Source organism: Sturnira hondurensis, unplaced genomic scaffold (genome assembly GCF_014824575.4).
Source record: "Sturnira hondurensis isolate 20B ecotype Veracruz unplaced genomic scaffold, ASM1482457v3 Scaffold0005220, whole genome shotgun sequence".
NCBI lineage: Eukaryota > Metazoa > Chordata > Mammalia > Chiroptera > Phyllostomidae > Sturnira > Sturnira hondurensis.
In genome coordinates this window covers 5,356,360-5,377,992 of record NW_028077851.1, presented here as the reverse complement: position 1 = coordinate 5,377,992, position 21,633 = coordinate 5,356,360, and the positions used below count along the sequence as shown (strand labels likewise).

Below are 21,633 nucleotides of genomic sequence, written 5' to 3'. Positions count from 1 at the left end.
AGTGGTGATTTCAGCCTTGCCTGGTTGGCTGTAGCTATAACTTAGTCCAAACCCCAAGTATGGATCACAGATGATGAAGCTGAGCCCAGCTAAGAACACCTACAAACACCTGAAAAGTTTTCAGCAGCCAATAGAAACACTATTACCCCAGATGTGCTTTCTGGGACCTCAAGGGAGACAACTTTGTGCCTCTGAGTAGGACATCTTTAACGTGAAGGGCTATGGTTTCTGTGACCAAATCACCCCATACTGCTTTCCTGAATGGCTGGACCCCCACCCTCTTGTCATTCTAGTTTGAGACTGAAAGCCTAAAGAAATTTAGGCTTTTGACCTCAAAGAAATTTGTGTAATAGCAATGTTGTTACTCAGTGAGATTTTTGTTTGAATTAAATTGGTATGAATGACTATAAACCCTATACCCTTCTGGCTTTTACACTGTGCAAAATAGATGCAAATTATTTGGGTAACATGATACCAAACATTCAGATGAACAGACTTCATCTAAATGAATCTGCATGATATAACATATCCAGATAAAACAGTGAGTGATATTAGAAAGTATATGGATGTTTTTCCTACTTGTAACTGGATGGTAAGTTTCATGTCCTTCAGGCTCATCAATTGTCTACTGAATTCCATGTCACAATCACTACATTGCTGTAGTGCAGCCCAGGAGTAAGAAAAGAAGCCTCTTAGAAGCCTCTTGGAGCTTTTTAGGTCTTAATGTAGAACAATTACACATGCTAGTGATTTGTCATAAAAGCCCCTTCTCAACAAAAGTTTATATTAAGCTCAAATCTGCTTGCTGAAGCAGTTGCTTTTAATGAGGCATTTTCTTCATAAAATGCTAAAAATATTTTCCCCATTCATTATACATATTTTGTGGCTCATTAACTTGGTTTTCTTGGGGGCAGGAAACAGAAGGTGGAAGAGAAGATTGTTGAGCACTTATAGAAATGATATAAAAATATTGCCCTTTGTCATATTCTGCATAATTTTTAATGTCTAAATATCAAAGTAAGACTATAGAAAAAGGCTTAAAATAATGAATAAGTGCCCTGGCTGGTGTAGCTCAGTGGATTGAGCGCGGGCCTGCGAACCACACGATAGCGGTTTGATTCCCAGTCAGGGCACATGCCTGGGTTGCAAGCCAATTCCCAGCAGGGGACACACGAGAGGCAACCATACATTGATATTTCTCTTCTTCCCTTCCTCTCTAAAGATAAATAAATAAAATCTTTAAAAAAATAATGATTAGGAATGAGGGTATTTACCCAACAAACATCAATAAGAGAAGAAGCTAGATCATACTTATGTAAACTCCAGGAAATTTACCCACCTCAAATGCTAATTAGCATTTGAATAAGTTAGGGAAATTGAAATTGTTTCATTTGTTCCATTTAGTTTGGGTCACCAGGTTCATGGGAAGATTTTCCATTCAAGTTATAGTCCTCAGACTTGGAACTCAAAATAGAACATGGTTCGATGCATTAAGCTTACAGGGCTATATGTTGCTGTGAGAGAAAAAACTGTAGAAATAGGGATGGGAGATTTGCAGCCAAATTGCTAGATAGACATTTCTTAGACAGAAAATTGCTTGATAGACCTTTTCTTAGATAGCAACTCTCTTTGCAACTATGAGACTTTAGGTTAGCATTTTTTCCTCCTTTAAAAATATTCACAATGAGATTCTGATATGCAATCTTCTACAACTCTGCAAACTGTTATTCTGTACTTTGGTCATTAGTGGCATGGACTATGAAGACAAACTGCCTATCTTCAGAGATGGTATTTGAATATTAGCTCTACCATTTACTAGCTGTGTGACTGGACAAGTTAATAATTTCAGTATTTCAGAGATAATGTAGATTAGTAGCTCACAAGTTTGAAACAGGAACTTGTTAATACATATAAACAGTACTTGATACATAATGAGCACTCAATATATATTAGACATTATCATCATCATTATTAGGCAATCAAGTCTCTGACGTACCATTTTAAAAATTTTTGTAAAGATTTTATTTATTTATCTTTAGAGGGGAAGGAGAGAGGAAGAGAAACATCAGTGTATGGTTGCCTCTAGTGCATCCCCTGCTGGGAACTGGCCTGCAGGGTACTGGCCTGCAACCCAGGTATGTGCCCTGACTGGGAATCGAACTGCGATCCTCTGGTTCGCAGGCCTGTGCTCAATCCACTGAGCTATACCAGGCAGGGCCCATTTTTTTAATTAAAAAAAAATTTTAAATTGTTGTTCAAGTACAGTTTTCTGTCTTTTACTCCCATCCCAGCGCCCGCCCCCCCATGCTCCCCACCTCCCTCCCATTTCCACCCACCTTAGTTTTTGTCCATGTATCCTCTATACTTGTTCCTGTAAACCCTCCCCCTTTTCCCCTTAAATTCTCTCCCCTCTCCCCTTTGGTCACTGTCATCCTGTTTTCTATTTCAGTTTCTTTGATTATATTTTGCTTGCTTGTTTGTTTGTTGTTCAGGTTTCATTAATATAGGGATAATAGTATGAGTCTAACCAGATTTAAATCCCAGCTCTACAACTTCTTGGTTATATGACTTGGGAAACCTTATTATATTTTTCCGAAATATTATTATATTTACAATTTCTTATCTGCAAAATGATGATAATGACTTCAGTTTTACAAGGTTGTTAAGAAGGTGTAATACAACATTATATAAATACAATTAAATGTGTGTGTGTGTGAAAGTATCAGCACAGTGCCTAAAATGCATGAATATCTGAATCTATATTCCTAATCACTTAAAACCCTTAACATTAAATGAAAAGCCTATAATATATACTCTTATAAGACTGGAGGAAGTATAAATTATCCTATCCTTTCTAGAGGGCAGTTTGCCAATATTTGTCAGAACTATAATATATTTATACCCTTTGATCCAACAATTCTGTGTCTAGAAATTTATTCTAAGGCAATGAGAAGAGTGATGAAAAGATTGATTGACTAGGATGTACACATCAAAACACTGTGTACAATAGGGAAAATAATTACAAATATCCTAAAAGTCCAACAATAGAGACTTAGTTTAATGAATTCTGATATATGCATAGGATAGAATACAGTATCAACAATGTACTATAGAAGAATATAATGACATGGAACATGTATATGTTTTATCATAAGGGATTTTTAAACAGCATATAGTATGGTCTCAGAAATATCTATGAGATCCTCACTGGTGTGGTTGGGCGTCATCTTGCAAACTGAAAGGTTGCTGGTTCAATTCCCAGTCCAGGGATATGCCTGGGTTGCTGGCCAAGTCCACAGTTGGGGGTATATGAGAAGCAACAGATTGATGATTCTTTTGCACATTGATGTTTCTCACCCTATCTGTCTCCCTCCCTTCCCCACTCTCTAAAAATAAAACAGTCTGGCCTGCCTGGGGTAGCTCAGTGGATTGAGTGCAAGCCTGTGAACCAAAGAGTCACTGGTTCTATTCCCAGTCAGGGCACATGCCTGGGTTGCAGGCCAGGTCCCCAGTAGGGGGTGCACTAGAGGCAACCACACATTGATGTTTCTGTCCCTCTCTTTCCCTTCCAGTTTCTCTAAAAATAAATAAAATCTTTTTAAAAAATACTTTTAAAATAAAAATAATAAAATCTTTAAAAAATCTACGAGTGTAAATGTATGTTAACACACATGCATAGGGGAAAGGGCTGGAAGGCTATATACTATACGCAGTGGTTCCCAAAGTATATGATGAGGTACTCCAGGGCACTGTAGTAAAATTATAAATGTGCCTTGAGTTATTTAAAAATTTCAAAGGACTCAGTTTCATCTGTCTAGTTATATCTGGTGATGGCTCCAGGAGAAAGAGGAGATGCTTAGTTCTTGATATTTGATTCCTATCAAAAGTTCTCCAAAGAGAACTCACAGGAAACTGATTAACCAATTTATCATAGCTTAAAATCCTCTGTCAGTTGAAAATTCAAAGGTATCCACTAATTAAAGCCCATCTGGAGTTCCTCCCTCATCAAGGATATCAAAGGTGGTGATTTCAGGCCCAGATGGATTCTGAGAGGAATTCTACTGAATCTTCAAAGTCCAGGTAATCTCAGTGTTCTATAAATTGTTTTAGAGCATTAAAAATGAAGTAGAACTTCCCCATTTCTTTTATGAACCTTTTATAAACTTTTGATACCTAAAAATGATAAGGAGAGGCAGGAAGTAAGAAAGAAAGGAAAGAAGGGAGGGAGACTGCAGACCAATATCACTCATGATTATTGATGCAAAAATACTAAATTAGATGTTAGCAACAAGAATATAATACCACATTAAAAATTAATATACCATGACTATATGGAATTTATTCTAGGAATAGAAGGTTGATTCAACATTAAGAAATCTATTAGCATCATATACCATATTAATTGAGCTAAGGGGGGAAATCCATATGATTATCTCCTTAGATGCTGGAATGGCTTTAAATAAAACTCAATACCTATTCTTTATTCTTAAAAAACATTCAAGAAAATAGGAATTGAGTGGTACTTCATTAGCATTTATATGTGTATATATATATGTATATATATACATATACATGTTTTCATTCTGTCTTAATTCTGAAGCTAATATCTTAATTAATGGTGAAACAGTAGAGGCATTTCCACTAAAATCAGGAACAAGGCAAGGATGCTCACTAACTCTGCTACTAGTTAGCATTATATTAATCAATGCAACTAGACAAAATAAATCAATTAAAGGCATAAAAATTGGTAAAGAACAGTGGAATGCTATGCAGCAGAGAGAAAGAAGGAGCTCCTACCCTTTGCAACAGCATGGATGGAAATGGAGAGCATTATGCTAAGTGAAATAAACCAGGCGGTGAGGGACAAGTACCATATGATCTCACCTTTAACTGGAACCTAATCAACAAAACAGACAAGCAAGCAAAATATAACCAGAGTCACTGAGATTAAGAATAATCTGACAGTAACCAGAGGGAAGGTAGGAGGGGATAATGGGGGGAAGTATTTTCAGGAACAACTATAAAGGACACATGGACAAAACCAAGGAGGGGGGTAGAAGCATGGGAGGGAGGTGGGTTTGGCTGGGGTGGGAGGCAGTGGTGGGGGGTAAATGCAGACAACTGTAATTGAACAACAATAAAATAATTTTAAAAATTTAAATTGGTAAAGAAATAAACCTATATTTAGTTGCAGATGATATGAAACTATATCAGAAAAATCCTAGAAAATCAATGATAAAGCTAACTCAAACAAAAGAATTTGGCTTTGTAGCAGGAAATAAATGCACAAAAAGCAATACCCTTCATTTACACAAATGATAGACCATTAGAAGATCTAGTGGTAGAGAAAACTCTATTTGCATCAGTAACAAAGAAGATTAAATATTGAGGAATTAATATACCAGAAATGTACAAAACTTATATGAGAAAAACTTTAAAGCATTCCTAAAGACACAATATTATGTTTTCTCAAATGTTAGGATGTTCCCTGTTTTTGAATAGAATGATGTAGCATTATAAACAAGTCAGTTCTCTCTAAGTTAATTTATGAATTTAAATCAATCCCAATAAATTTACCAATAAGCTTTTTTAAAAAAGGAGTTAGACCCACTGATACTAAAGTTCTTATGGCAAAACAAACATACAAGAATAGCCAGGGAAATACTGAAAAAGGAAATCTACAAAGGTCAATTAGACCTCCAGACACTAAAATATCTTTAAAACCTTTATAATTACAATACTGTGGTACTACTGGAAGATGAATAGAAAAATATACCCGTAGATTATTTCACTTAGCATAACACTCTCCAGTTCCATCCATGCTGTCACAAAAGGTGGGAGCTCCTTCTTTCTTTCTGCTGTGTAGTATTCCACTGTGCAAATGTACCATGGTCTTTTGATCCATTCATTTACTGATGGGCACTTAGGTTGCAAAACAAACAAGCAAGTAAAATGTAACCAGATACATTGAAATTAAGAACAAATTGACAGTAACCAGAGGGGAGATGGGAAGGGATAATGGGGGCGGGCAGAGAAGGTGAAGGGTTTTCAGGAACAACTATAAAGGACATATGGACAAAACCAAGGGTGGGTGGAATCAGGGGAGGAAGGTGGGGATGGCTGGGGTGGGGAGGAGAGGTGGGGAAGAAAGGCAGGCAACTACTTGAACAACAATAAAATTTTAAAGTATTTCTTTAAAAAGAACTCATGGATGTGAATAATAGTGTATGGTAATTGCTGGGGGAGGGGGTATAAGGGGACAATACGGTAACTGAAAAAACACAATAAATATTTTTTAAAAAGGAAAAAAATATATACCCATAGAATAGAATACAAAGTCCAGAAATAAACTCAAGTATATATGAACACACAATGTATGATAAAGGCAGTACCTGAAAACACTTAGACAAAAGGTAGACTTTTTAAAATGGTGCTGGAACAATTGGGTAGCCACTTGGTAAGAGGAAAACAGTTGTCAGGGTTTCTCAACCTTGGCACTATTGACATATTTGGTCTGATAATTCTTTGCTGTGGGAGCTGTCCTGTATACTGTGCAATGTAAAGTAGCATCCTTGGCCCACTAGATGCCAGTAGCACTCTTCCCCATAAGTTTAATAACTTAAAATGTCTCCAGACACTGCCAGATATCTCCTAGGGGGACAAAATCACCCTCCATTGAGAACAATTTAATTAGATCCATACCTCACACCATATATAAGATTAAACTCAAAATGGATCAGTGACCTAAATATAAAAAATGAAATGAGACAAGTACTAGAGAAAAATAGGGGTGAATTATTCTTGACCTCAGTCCAGGAAAAGACTTTTTAATTCTTACTCAAAATGCAGAGGCAAAAAATAGAAAATTGATAAATTTCAATAGTAAATATTTCTGTATGCTCAAACACTGTAAACTAAGTCAAAAAAACAAACAAAACACCAGAATCTGGGAGAAAAGATGTGTAACATATACCACAGAAAAAGACTAATATCACTAATACATAAATACCTTTTAAATATTGAGGGACAAAGAAAGGAGCAAAAACCTGGTGGGAAAATGACAGGTGGAAACCTTGAACAGACAATCCTGGAAAAAAACCCATAAAAGTGTTCCTTTAAAAAAATGTTCAAACTCACTCATTAGAGAAATGCAAATGATACTGAGATACCATTTATTACCTATTAGATTGGCAAAAATTAAACAATATGACAACATATTCTGCTGGTAAAACTGGGGGAAAACAGGCACACCCATACAGTGCTGATAGAAATGCAAACTTGGTACAACCTATCTGGAGGAGAAATTGGAAATATCTTTAAAAAGTACATATGCACTTACTTTTTGCCCTAGCAATCCCACTAAACTTACACCTCCAATAATGCAAAAAGATTATTCATTGCAGTGTTGTTTACAATTACCAGGTGTTGGAAACAACCAAGGTGCTTATACATGGATGTATGTATTTAAGAGTTATATACCCAATAGTGATATTAGCACTTTTTCTGTGACACATGTACATGTAGCAATAAAATAAACTGAAGGACATCAACACAATGGAGTACTATGCAGCTGTAAAAAATGAGGAAGATCTTTGTGAACTAATAATGAGTAATTTCCAGAATATACTCCTTTTTCTTTTTTTTTCTTTTTTTTTAATATTTTATTTATTTATTTACCTTTAGAGGGGAAGGGGAGAGGGAGAGAAACATCAATGTGTGGTTGCCTTTTGTGCATCCCCTGCTGGGAGTTGGCCTGCAGGGAACTGGCCTGCAACCTAGGCATGTGCCCTGACTGGGAATCAAACCGGGACCCTCTGGTTCACAGGCCTGTGCTCAATCCACTGAGCTACACCAGCCAGGGCTCCTTTTTCAATTTAAATTATTTTATTATTGTCACTAGCCATCAGAGAAATGCAAATTAAGACCACAATGAGATACCACCTCATACGGTTCAGAATGGCCAACATAAACAAAGCAATAAACAAGTCGGAGAAAAGGGAACCCTAGTGCACTGTTGGTGGGAATGAAGACTGGTGCAGGCACTGTGGAAAACAGTATGGAATTTCCTCAGAAAACTAAAAATGGAGCTGCCTTTTGACCCAGCAATTTCACTGCTGGAATTACACCCTAAGAGCCCCGAAACACCAATCCAAAAGAATCTATGCACCCCAGTGTTCATAGCAGCACGATTTACAATAGTCAAGTGCTGGAAGCAACCTAGGTGCTTCCAGAATATACTCTTAAGTGAAAAAGGCAAAGCACAAAAGAATGTCTGCAGTATGCTACCCTTCATGTTAGAACCAAAGGTATATAAGAAAATATACAGGTATCCAGTTACTTGTGTAAAAAAATAGTCAATTCTGCTATAATACAACATATGTGTCCCTTAAAATCTCCACATTATGCAAACTTGCCAATAACATCAAAGGGTTTATGAAGAAAACAGGGCACAAACACTCAAAAAAAAGAGCCAAACTTCTTCTGTGACTTACACACAGACACACAAAAAAGATAGGAATCTAATTTAAACAACAGTAGCAGTGTTTTACACATCTTAAAGGATTAAGAAATACAATATAATAAAAGTGCCACTTTACCTGGAAAAAGCCCTGAAGGTTGCTCTGGAGTGAGCATCAGGACTACAGCTTGTGAGTTACTGCAAAAGAGTAGAAGGAGGGGTCCCTGAAATCAGAGTGAAGGATGGAGCCTCAGATGTAGATGAGTGTGGCTCCCAATACATCAGGTAAAGTGAGGGAACTTAGAGGTGTTTGGGGTGTGTGCACTTTGTGTATTCTCACATAACTCAGGTCATCTGGGTACAGTTTCTGCATTCTTACAGACTTTCTCTTGAGGGAAGTCCTGCATAAGCAAACGTGAAATTCTTATTAAGCTTAATTGTTCTCTTAGATGTCCTTCACATTGGAACAATTTCACTTTTTCAAAATAAATAATAGAGCAAAACTGGCAGTACAGGAAGGATAAACCAGAAACTAATAAGATTGGTTTACCAGCAGGGGCGGGTAGGGGGGTGAGAAGGTAGTGGTAGGGTGGTAGCATCATTCTCAAGGGAGAATGACACTTCTCTGGATATATTTTTTGGGTAGCTCTAACTCTTCAAACCCAGGTAGTGTTTCACGTGCCCCTTTCCAATAAATAAACAATTAACAACTACAATGTGAGGAGAACCCAAAGTGAAAGACAAACAGTAACAAATAAACTGAACTGTATTATAAATGAATATCATAACCACAGTGAAGGAAGTGGAGAAGAAAATAGCTAACCTAAGTAACTTGGAAAGGATATTTTTGTTGTGTTTTAACACAAATATTTCTTGGTAGGTTGGTGAATATAATTTTAAGTACAATAATAAGCCACAACTGTGAATTAAACAATTCATTATACCTCCAAAAAGAGGAGAAAGCCATAACTTAGAAACTTTAAATATTCAAGTTAAAGGTCCTCTGAGTTACCAAGCAGATATGTATCAGATAATTTTCCTTTGTATACAATTTGTATATCACATCCCTTGATCAAAAAGCCAGGATGATACTTCATACAGAATTCCTCATTCATTTATACTTGAGCTGTCCCACCTGGTTACTCTTCTATACCCCACTCCTTTCCTTTCCTTTTGCAATGGTATTCTTTAGCCATTTCTTTCCTAAAGAATTGTGCACACATCTTCCCTCCCAAGCAAGGAAACCAGAGAAAACAAGGAATGAGTCAGAGAATGTCAGCCACAGGCAGATATATGAATGAATAGACTTAAACATTAGGATGACAACAGACTGGTTCCATGAGGTCTAAACTAAGCTGACTTTGACCAAGAAGCTGTTCTGGCTCACTGAAAGGTCTGTAATGCCACCTCAGGTCTTGCCATCACTGCCAGACCCTGTGTTTCTAAGAGATTAGCAGTGGTCTACAAGAAAAAAGTAGAAAACTAATGCAATCAGACAGCTAATGTGACAATACAGTCAATGCTTTGGACCTCTTATACTGGGATATTCTAGCATAATCATTTGCTAAATTCTTCAGGATACTAAGGTAACCTTTAAATCTCTTGGACAGGGTAAGTTACGCACCTCTGTAATGCTAATCTTTCTACCTGGGCATGTGAAGTAAAAAACATCCAAGGGCAACACTGAGACATAAAACATGTTGCAGAAGTGGAAATATAGGAGGCTTTTAAGGTGCCCACCTTCTTTGTTCAAAAATCCATGAGAAAGTCCCTAAGGATATTGTCTGAGCAACCATTCTGTTGGTGGCAGTGCCCCAAAGCTGAGCAAACCGGCAGGCATACAGCTATTTTCTGAAGAGCAAACATTGCAATAACAAGAGTAGCCATGTAGGTACTCTACATATGGAGAATCAAAGGCCAGAGGTCAAGGGACCTGGGCAAGCCACCTAGAAGACTTGGCTCAACACCTCTCACCTTTCAAGAAGAACATCCCTGTCCAGCAGCCCTTTGACTTCAGGAGACAAAAGAGATGGTCAAATTCTTCTGAGAGAAGTACTGGTTCTTGAAAAGCTCCTGGGGAGACAACATCCCAGAGGTTCATTTATGATTGAAGGTAAATAAAAACTGCAACTACAGAACTATCTGCTCAAGTTAGACATATATTTAACAGGCATAACTTGAGGTGGCTGGTAGAACAGAGGGCATTTTGAGGTATAACTAAAAAAGCAGGAAGACTAAAAGATCATTGATTGGTAGGTTGGATGACAGAGAAGTAGGAAGCAAAAGACATAAAGGAACAGTTGAAGGAGCATGCAGAAGACCAGTTAGAGGGAAGGCAGCATGGCTACAGTCTACTTCCAGTGAAAGAGCTTGCTTGGCTGGTTCTTGACATGAGTCCCTCCATCACTTTCTCAAACAGGATGGACATGTGGTATTCAGCAGTATGATTGGGGGAGATTTTTGTAAATGGAGAACTGGTGAATGTATACTGAAGAGAAAAGACTGGGTGTGCTGTCCTGTAATGCTCTGTTTACACCAGGAGTATTGATGGAAATTTTAAAATCACTATTACCTAAATATGACAATAACAATTTTTGCAGGCAGTAATTATCAATGGATACTAAAATTAGTTGGGTGAAATTATGTTGAAAAAACAGGATATTTGCATAAGTCTCCAAGTTTTTCCCTACAAGAGAGAAAAAAACTTAGAAGCTGCAAAAACCACACACCATCAAAGTTAACATCACCAGTAATGTGGCATATATATGTATGTATGTGTGTGTGTGTATATATATATGTGTGTGTGTGTATGTGTGTGTATATATGCCTCGTAATATGATGTATTGACACTTCTATAGGATTTTTACCAAAAATGTATAACCTCTGTTTGATCATAAGAAAACTTTACACAATCCCAAATGAGGGACATTCTAGAAAATAATTGGCCTGTACTTTTCAAAAGTGTCAAGGGCGTGAAAGGCAAAGATTGAGGGACAATCACAAATTGGAGGAGACTAAAGAGATTTGACAACTAAATGCAGTGTGGGATCCTGAATTGGATCCAGGACTAGAAAAAGCACATTAGTGGAAAAACTGGAAAATGCAAATGAAGTTAATAGATTAGTTAATAATACTTATCAATGTTCATTTCATGGTTTCGACAAATGTACTTTGGTTGTGTAAGATGTTAATATTAGGAAAAGCTAGATAAAGAGTAGTATATGGGGACTCACCCTACTATTTTTACAACTTCTCTGTAAGTAGAACATTATTTTGAAACAGGAAATTAAATTCACACACACACACACACACACACACACACATATATATATATATATATATATATATATATATATATATATATATCCATGGATATTTCACAGCTCCTGGATTGGGACTTATACCATAATGCCTATGAAAGATATATGGCTTTAGTAAAAGATAAGTTCAATCAGGAAATGCTTAGTTCAGGACTTCTTTATTTTAAATAGCAAAATTTAGAAGACCACACAGAATCTCAAGTGATTAGAAGTTGCCGTAGTATGATATGACACTTTGTCTCCAGTGCACCATCATGACTTAGATTCTCATTTCAGATTATAGAGTCATTTTAGCATAGCAGTTAATCTTCATCCCCTCCTGAATGGAATGTTTAGGCCATCTGTTCTCATCAGTCAGGTCCCTTTGTCCAGGCCCAGATATGCAAATACTTGGGATATTCACCTGCTGTTCCCCTATGCAAGCCTAAGGCAAGCATTATCAATAGATTACAGCATTCTTTCCCATATAGTCCAACAGCCGGCATTTGAGTTGAAACATCTATTGGTGCATTCAGCCTGTAGTCACATTCATGGGGACCCTTAACATCTAAGTCTCTGCTTAGATTTGATACCTAGATGCACAGGCATGGATGTCATCCTTCCTCAACATGTGGTAAGTGATTCCAGCATTCTTACCGAGTGTTCCTCTCCAAGTTTCATAGGTGATGGAGGGGTAGAATGTCTAATGGTATCTGTAATATTGGAGGAAGATGTTTGACATGAGGTGGAGCCCTATAGCAACAGTTGATCAGGTTCCAGAGAAACATTCAGGCTTAAATCCTTATCATTAGGATTGACAGTATACAATGTAGTGTTCACAATTATATTCCTTGTCTGACTTGATACAACTAGCTAGGAAAGAATATCAGGGATTTCTTTTCATTTCATAACCTGATAGTGGTTTTCTAACTTATCACACTGTAATATTGAAGGATTTTAAAATAAAAGTGTGTTAAATCATACTTTTCTTTTTATCAAAGAGGTGTATTTGTAGGACAAGGGGCATTTCTACAGCCTTCTTTGGAAGTAAACGGAGGAAATCATTCAAACTAGGACCCAGACCTCCTTGGTCATATTCCATAGCTATAAACAATGACCATGTTTATTCTTCCATTTTATATGAAGAAGAAAAATTGGTTTTATGAGAAAGTAGCTTCTTAGAGAAACTGAACTAGCTTACAGAAGAATCAGAAGAGTGAGAATGGACTTCTGAACCAGGAAAGAAGATTAAAGACAAGAGCTGGCAGAAAGGGTAGTTCAATACTATTTGACCTATCCTGGGTTAAAGACCTTCTCACTGCCTCAATCTCTCTCCCCAGATCCTCCCCTCTACTTTTTCCTTGGGTCTACATTAGAGATTTTTGATGTTCTATTGGTTTATAAGAGCTGGGGCTAAGAAGCACTGACCAAGACTTTCCTTTACTGTAAAAGAATTATACATATCACAGTGTTCTAGATGGGTCTTGTTTTGCATAAACTGTATTTATGGTGTTGCAAGCTCTTTTAGAAGTATTCTGTTGATATATTGTTGTGGACTGCTCTGCCTGGTTCTAGGAATTATAACTCTACCCCCTGTGGCTAAGGATGAACCAGTGACCTCTGGAATTCGAGCCATAGGAGACAGCTTGTCTCTGTTAGCAAATGTTGCCTCAGTTTCCTCCCTGCCCCCAAAGTATGGTCAGAAGTCCATCATGGAAGGACTGGGAGTGGGATGCTGCAACAAAGAGTAATGGACTCTCACCCCTGCCCCGGCTTTGAGATAGCTGGAGTCCCCATGTATTTTGGGAGAAGCGCTTCCTGGCTCTAATCCCCTTAAGCCTGAATACCTGATGGGGAGGGGTGCAGCTCTTTGCCTTGCTAAAGCGTGTCCTGGGAAAAAATCTGGCATCACAAAGACTTCCTGATAAACCTGTGAAATCTGCTCTGCTAAGAGTGCTTTCATTCGTATTTTAAGGTTTGAGCAGGAAACCCTAAAACTCTGTTCCAGACAGACTCTGACTCAGACTAAGGCCTCAGATCTCTTTGAAATGTTATCTACTGTTTGATCCTTGCTGCCCTGTATTCTTGTATATTCCAACCCGATAAAAGCCCTTGGAGAAAGGGGCTCAATACCTTTTTCCCCTGAGAAACTGGCCATCTCTCCTCTCCAAGCAGATCACATCATGTCTCTGTCATGTTTACTCTCATCCCTGGCACACAGGGGGACTCGCAACGAAAGTCGCCCCCATAATATATGACCTATTGATTGTGTCCATCCATCTCTCTTGCTTAACCTTAGGTTGATTCCCTTTGTCTTCCCTAGTTTGTTCCTTTTATCCAGTTAATAATAATTAACCTTGGTATGAGAACCTTTGACATACAAGTTCTCTAACCCTAAGCTTCAATTGCTTCATTCTGCCAGAGAAATAAGTTCAAATCCTTAGCCCTACTATCTAGCCTCTGTAAAATCCTAACTTACCTTTCCAGGTGGATTTCCCACAAGTTGTTTGTACAGACTTTAGACCTCAGCCAAACCAAATTATATGTGCTTATCTAGAAAATATCCTGCACTCTCAAAACAATATATCCACTTGGAATGCCCTCTCTCTCATTGTGGTCTCTTACTTATTTTTTCATTTTGTAGAAAATTAACTGGACACCTGTTATTAATAAGTATTAAAGGGATACAAAAATGAGTGAGACATAATCTCTGCCATCCAAAGAAATTATATGGTATTGAATGCAAGGTGTTAATGCCTCACTGGTGTGTGGTGTTAGAATGGGGTCAAATGTTAGGATTAAACTTTATGGCAAAAGTAGCATTTGAGAAGGCCTTGAAGGATGGGGTAGATTTTTAATGTGAACACTGGGAGGGAACAGATTAAAGGCTGAGGAAACCATAAAAGCAAGGACACAGAGACAACAAAAAGTGCAGTGTGTATACATGAATTCGGATACTTTTTTTCTCTGCAATGCTTCAATAGACCAAATCTTGAAGGATCTTGAATGTCAGACTAAAAAGTTTGAATTTATTCCATAGGCATAGAAAATTATTGAAAGAGCAGTAAGAGCAGTACTTTACTGAAGACACTAAACCATGTGTATATAGGATTAATTTCCTCAATTTCTAGAGGGTTTTTTTGGTATAGTAGGGAGAGAAGGGCCTGACATTAGTTTCAAATATATGATTGCAGGAATGGTGATGTCTATCATGCATGCCATTTAACTCACCTGTCTGGTCTTTGCAGAAGGTAGATGGATCTTGGATACTGGTTATAAATAACTTGTGACTTTAATCGTAGCTGCTGTTTCCATGTGGTATTTTACTTGGAGCAAATCAACATAGCACCTAGCATGCACAATGATAGAGCTATTGACCCCAGCAAATAGTTTTTCCCACTATACCCATTTTCTTTTTTTAAAAATAATTTTTAAATTTAATTCTTGTTCAAGTACAGCTTTCTGTCTTATATTCCCAACTCTGCCCGCCCCCCACTATACCCATTTTCAAAGGTCACCAGAAGCAGCTTGCTTTTGAGACTGTGTCAGCTCTACTGCCCTCTGTCATAAGCTGCAGAGATCATTATCATCATGACACCTCACAGAACATCACACTACTTCATATTTTCCTCACTAGACTGAGAAACTGGAACAAGTACGTGAGACACCTCAGACACAGCAAAACAGAGGTGAAAGCCTGTATCACATATTTTGTCAGTCAGGGTCCAATCAGGAAAATAGAAACCACACCAGTTATTGTAACAGAAATAATGCAATATAGGGGAGGTATTGTAAGATTGATATGACAAATGGGAAACTGATGTGACTCAGAGATAGTAACTACAGAAACTGCAGCTGACACTCCTAGGGAAGAACCTAACAGAAAGCAGCTGGCAAGGAAGAAATGTTGTTTGCAGAGTCCCAGCATAAAAAAGCAGAATATAGCAGAACAGATTCAGAGCTGACAGACAACTTAATAGCCAGCACAATGGAACCATTAGCTAATGAGTCTGGTTTATATTAAATATACTGAGAAATAAAGAAAGTTCCTTGTTGCAGATTTTAGTATTAGAATTCTTTCTTTTAAAAATTTCAGCCTGGCTGTGGAACAGCCAATAAAATTACTTCTCTGTACACATCATTACAGAATATTCTCAGGTTGACATTCTCTTGCGTGCCTGAGACATTTAATCCATTGTTCAAGTATAAGTAGATAATGGAATACTACTCACAATAAAAAGGAACGAATTACTGATACACACAACAACTTGGATGGATCTCAAAGGCATTATGCTGAATGAAAGAAGCCAGTCTCAAAAGGTATGATTCCATTTATATGACACTTTCAAAAAGAAAGAACCATAGTGACGCAGAACAGATTAGTGGGTGCCAGGGTCTACGGGGTGGGAGGAGACTTTGACTATAAAGGGATAGTGTGAGTGCCTTTTTTGGGGCATAATGGCAATGTTTTGAATCCTGATTGTGCTAGGGTTATGTGAGCCTGTGTGATAACATTCACAGAACTGTACTCAAAAAGGGTCAACTAGAAAAAGGAAAAAAGAAAACAGGGAAAAAGTAGAAACAGAATGTGCATGGCTTGTTTGTGAGAAGGTTTTATCTTTTTTTTTTAATTGCTGTAGTAAGGTCAGGTATGACCCTACTGAGCTTTTGCCACATCTGGCCTGACTTTTGAGGGAAAAGTATCACTTAGAGTGAGACCAAATGTGCAACATGTCTTCAGTTTGCACACATCCTTGGAACCCCCAGCTGAGGGCAAAGCATAGAGGGTGAGGGAGGAGGTCTCCCTGAATCTCTGGGCTGTTCTAGCACTTGTTTAGAACAGCTCCTGAATCACCAGCTCCTGTGATTCGGGTGAGTGTATTTGTGTTGTTCTTTGCAGCAGTTCAAAGTCTTCTTTTCCCCTTCCCTGCACTTCAAAGCCTGGCCTGCCTTTTCCTCACTCATGGCTTTTATTTGGTACTAGCAGCCTTTGAGGATTGAAACTGAGTGGCCCTTGGCAGTGACCCCACTAATTGGCAAAGCTGCCTACAGGGGATGAATAAGCTACTCACTGACATCAATATTACAGTGACCATGGTCCACTGGACCTTGTGTTGTGTTCTTCTTGACAGTCCAGAGCAATTCCTGTGAATAAACAACTGAGTGGCACAGGAAGTGTTCTCCCAGCCTCCCTAGAGCCCTCTTTCCCATTCATGCAAGGGCTACATGACTCAGAATACAATTTTGTTATGCTCTACACATTTAAATTGTTTCATTAGCTCTGGCTGATGTGGCTTGGGGACTGAGTACCTGCCTGTGAACCAAGGGGTCACCGGTTCAATTCCTAGTCAGGGTACATGCCTGGGTTGCAGGCCAGGTCCCCAGTGGGGGGCGTGTGAGAGGCAACCACACATTACTGTTTCTCTCCCTCTCTTTCTCCCTCCCTTCTACTCTGTCTAAAAACAAATAAATAAAATCTTTAAAAATAAATTAATTGTTTTATTAATAGAACTCCATTAAACAAAATGTTCCTCAACTTTAAAATACACAAAATCATTTTACATTTCATCATTCTAAGAATTTTTGTTCAGTTCCGGCTGAGATCAAGAGGAGAGAAATATTCTTTGCGGTGACACACTGTCTTTCACAAAGCCTCTTTGGATGAAAACTGCACCATTGCCATTGCCATTCAAGCTCTGTTCACTGGCAGTCAATCTTATACCCAAAACATCTATCAGCCTGTTACAGGATGGGATTCTAAAGTGAAGGAGCATGTACTCTTTTGTGTCTGGCTTCTTCAGCTCCACATACTTTTTTCTTTTTAAAAAAATGTATTTATTTAATTGTTGTTCAATTACCGTTTTTTGGTTTTTACTCCCATCCCAGCCCATCCCTCCTAGTGCTCCCCACCTCCCTCCCATTTCCACCCCCCTTAGTTGTTGTCCATGTGTCCTTTATACTAGTTCCTGTAAATTTTTCCCCTTTCCCCCTGGAATTCCCTTCCCTCTCCTCTCTGGACACTGTCAACCTGTTCTCTATTTTAGTGTCTTTGGTTATATTTTGCTTGCTTGTTTGTTTTGTTGTTTAGGTTCCTGTTAAAGGTGAGATCATATGGTATTTGTCTTTGACCACCTGGCTTATTTCACTCAGCATAATGCTTTCCAGTTGCATCCATGCTGTTGCAAAGGGTAGGAGCTTCTTCTTTCTTCCCGCTGCATAGAATTCCATTGTGTAAATGTACCATAGTTTTTTGACCCATTCATTTACTGATGGGCATCTAGGTTGCTTCCATCTCTTGGCTATTGTAAATTGTGCTGCTATGAACATTGGTGTGCATATGTTCTTTTGCATTGGTGTTTCAGGGTTCTTAGAATATAATCCTAGTAGGGGAATTGCGGGGTCAAAAGGCAGGTCCATTTTTAGTTTTCTGAGCAAATTCCATTCTGTTTTCCATAGTGGTTGTTATCAGTCTGCAATCCCACCAACAGTGAACTAGGGTCCCCTTTTTCCCACACCCTCTCCAACACTTATTGTTTGTTGCTTTGTTTATGACGGCCATTCTGACTGGTGTAAAGTGGTATCTCATTGTGGTTTTAATTTGCATCTCTCTGATAGCTAGCGATATCGAGCATCTTTTCATGTGTCTCTGGATCCTCTGTATGTCCTCCTTTGGGAAATGTCTGTTCAAGTCCTTTTCCCACTTTTTAATTGAGTTGCTTGTCTTCTTAGAGTGGAGTTCGTGTAAGTTCTTTGTATATTTTGGAGATTAAACCCTTGTCTGAGGTATCACTGGCAAATATGTTTTCTCATACAGTTGGTTCTCTTTTAATTTTAATACTGTTTTCTTTAGCCATTCAGAAGCTTTTAATTTTGATGAGATCCCATTTGTTTATTCTTTCCTTTATGTCCCTTGCTCTAGGGGACATATCAGTAAAAATGTTACTGGGCAAATTACTTGAGATTTTCCTGTCAATGTTCTCCTCTAGGACTTTAATGGTGTCGCAGCTAATATTTAAGTCTTTTATCCACCTTGAATTTATTTTGGTATATGGCGTAAGTCGGTGCTCGAGTTTCAATTTTTTGTATGTAGCTATCCAGTTCTCCCAACACCATTTGTTGAAGAAGCTATTTTTTACTCCATTTTATGTTACTGTCCCCTTTGTCGAATATTAATTGCCCATAGAGACTTGGGTTTATTTCTTGGCTCTCTGTTCTATTGCATTGGTCTATGTGCCTGTTTTTATGCCAGTACCAGGCTGTTTTGATTACAGTGGCCTTGTAATACAGTTTGATATCAGGTATTGTGATCCCTCTTACTGTGTTCTTCTTTCTCAACATTGCAGCTGCTATTCGGGGTCATTTATGGTTCCATATAAATTTTTGAAGTGTTTGCTCTATGTCTGTGAAATATGCCATTGGTACTTTAATAGGTATTGCATTGAATCTGTAAATTGCTTTGGGTGGTATGGACATTTTGATGCTGTTAATTCTTCCAATCCATGAACATGGTATATATTTCCATTTGTTTGTGTCTTCCTTGATTTCTTTCTTCAGTGTTGTGTAGTTTTCTGCATACAGGTCTTTTACCTCCTTGGTTAGATTTTTCCCAGATATTTTATTTTTCTTTTCGCTATATCAAATGGGATTTTTTTTCTTGATTTCTGCTTCTGCTGTTTCATTGTTAATATAAAAAATGCCCTTCATTTCTGGATATTGACTTTGTAACCCGGTGTTTTGCCAAATTCATTTATTAGTTCGAGCAGCTTTTTGGTAGAGGCTATAGGATTTTCCATGTACACTATCATGTCATCTGCAAACAATGACAGTTTTGTTTCCTCCTTTCCAATTTGAATGCCTTTTATTTCTTTTACTTGTCTGATCGCTGAGGCTAAAACTTCCAATACTACATTAAATAGAAGTGGTGAAAGTGGACAACCTTGTCTTGTTCCTGATCTTAGTGATCCTAATCCAGAATCTGGNAATAGTCTATAAAGAATAGGGGTTAGCTCTTCCTTAAATGCTTTGTAGAATTCTCCTGTGAAGCCATCTGGTCCAGGGCTTTTGTGTGTCAGGAGTTTTTTTAATTACTGCTTCAATTTCATCTGCTGTTATTGGTCTGTTCAGGCTTTCTGTTTCTTCTTTATTGAATTTTGGAAGATTATATTTTTCTAGAAATTTGTCCATTTCACCTAGGTTTTCAAATTTCTTGGCATACAGTTCTTCATAGTACTTTCTTACAATCCTTTGTATTTCTGTGGTGTCATTTGTAATCTCTCCTCTTTCATTTCTGATTGTGTTTATTTGGGTCCTCTCTCTTCTTTTCTTGATGAGCCTGCTTAAAGGCTTGTTGATGTTGTTTATCTTTCCCAAAACCAGTTCCTGCATTCATTGATCCTTAGAATTGTGCTTTTAGTCTCTATGTCATTTAATTCTGCTCTGATCTTAGTTATTTTCTTACTTCTACTTGCTCTGGGCTGTCTTTATGGTTGTTCCTCGAGTTCTTATAGGCATAGGGTTAGGTTGTTTGTTTGAAATGTTTCTATTTTCTTTAGGTAAGCCTGTATTGCTATGAACTTTCCTCTTAGGACTGCCTTTGCTGTGTCCCATAAGTTTTGGGTTGTTGTGAGTTCATTTTCATTTGTTTCCAGATAATTTTTGATTTCTTCCCTGATTTAATTCTTGACCCATTCATTGTTTAATAACATGCTGTTCAATGTCCATGATTTTGAGTGTTTTGCGTTTTTTCCCTTGGGGTTTGTTTCTAGTTTCAGTCCCTTATGGTCGGAGAAAATGCTTGGTATGATTTCAATTTTGTTGAATTTGTTGAGGCTTGTTTTGTGTCCTATCATGTGATCTATCTTTGAAAATTTTCCATGTGCATTTGAAAAGAATGTGTATTTAGCTTCTTTGGGATGGAGGGCTCTATATATATTAGTTAAGTCCATTTCATCTAGGACATTATTCAATGCCACAATATCTTTGTTGATATTTTGTTTGGAAGATCTGTCCATTTTTGACAGTGAGGTGTTAAAATCTCCTACTATAATTGTGTTGCTGTCAATATCTTTCTTGAAGTCCTCTAAGATTTTCTTTATATATTTGGGTGCTCCTATGTTGGGTGCCTGTATATATTTACAATGTTTATGTCTTCTTGGTGGATTCTTCCCCTGAGTATTATGAAGTGACCTTCTGGGTCTCTGTTTATGGCCCTTTTTTGAAGTCTGTTTTGTCTGATATGAGTATTGCTACCTCGGCTTTTTTTTTTTTTTCCTGTCTGTTTGCTTGGAAAATTTGCTTCCAGCCCTTCACTTTTCGTCTGTGTAGGTCTTTTGTCCTGAGGTGGGTCTCTTGTAGGCAGCATATGTGTGGGTCATGCTTTCTTATCCATTCAGCTAGTCTATGTCTTTGATTGGAGCATTTAATCCATTTACATTTAAGATTATTATTGATAGATACTTATTCATTGCCATTTTTGTACCTGTGTTCCTCTCTGTCTCTCTCTTTTCCTTCCTTTCCTTAAAGCACTCCTTTTAATATTTCTTGTAGAGCTGGTTTGGTGAAGGCATATTCTTTTAGAGTTCTTTTGTCTTGGAAGCTCTTTATTTGGCCTTCTATCTTGATTGAGAGCCTTGCTGGGTAAAGTAGCCTTGGTTGCAGGCCTCTGTTTCTCATTACTTGGAATATTTCTTGCCATTCTCTTCTTGCTTGGAGTGTTTCCATTGAGAAGTCAGCAGCTAACCTTATTGGGGCTCCCTTGTATGTTACTCAAAAATATGAAATGCTTCACGAATTTGCATGTCATCCTTGTGCAGGGGCCATGCTAATCTTCTCTGTATTGTTCCAATTTTAGTATATGTGTTGCTGAAGCAAGCACCA

General features: G+C 37.8%; 1 protein-coding gene and 1 non-coding gene across 5 annotated transcripts in view; one reads left to right on the top strand and one right to left on the bottom strand.

Annotated features, from left to right (window-relative positions):
* NHS (NHS actin remodeling regulator) overlaps positions 1–21,633 on the top strand; it is a 372,824-nt gene that overhangs the window by 323,000 nt on the left and 28,191 nt on the right. The window lies entirely within an intron of this gene.
* LOC118987293 (U6 spliceosomal RNA) lies at positions 21,525–21,631 on the bottom strand. The gene has a single exon (XR_005066534.1). It is a non-coding gene; the product is annotated as a U6 spliceosomal RNA (small nuclear RNA).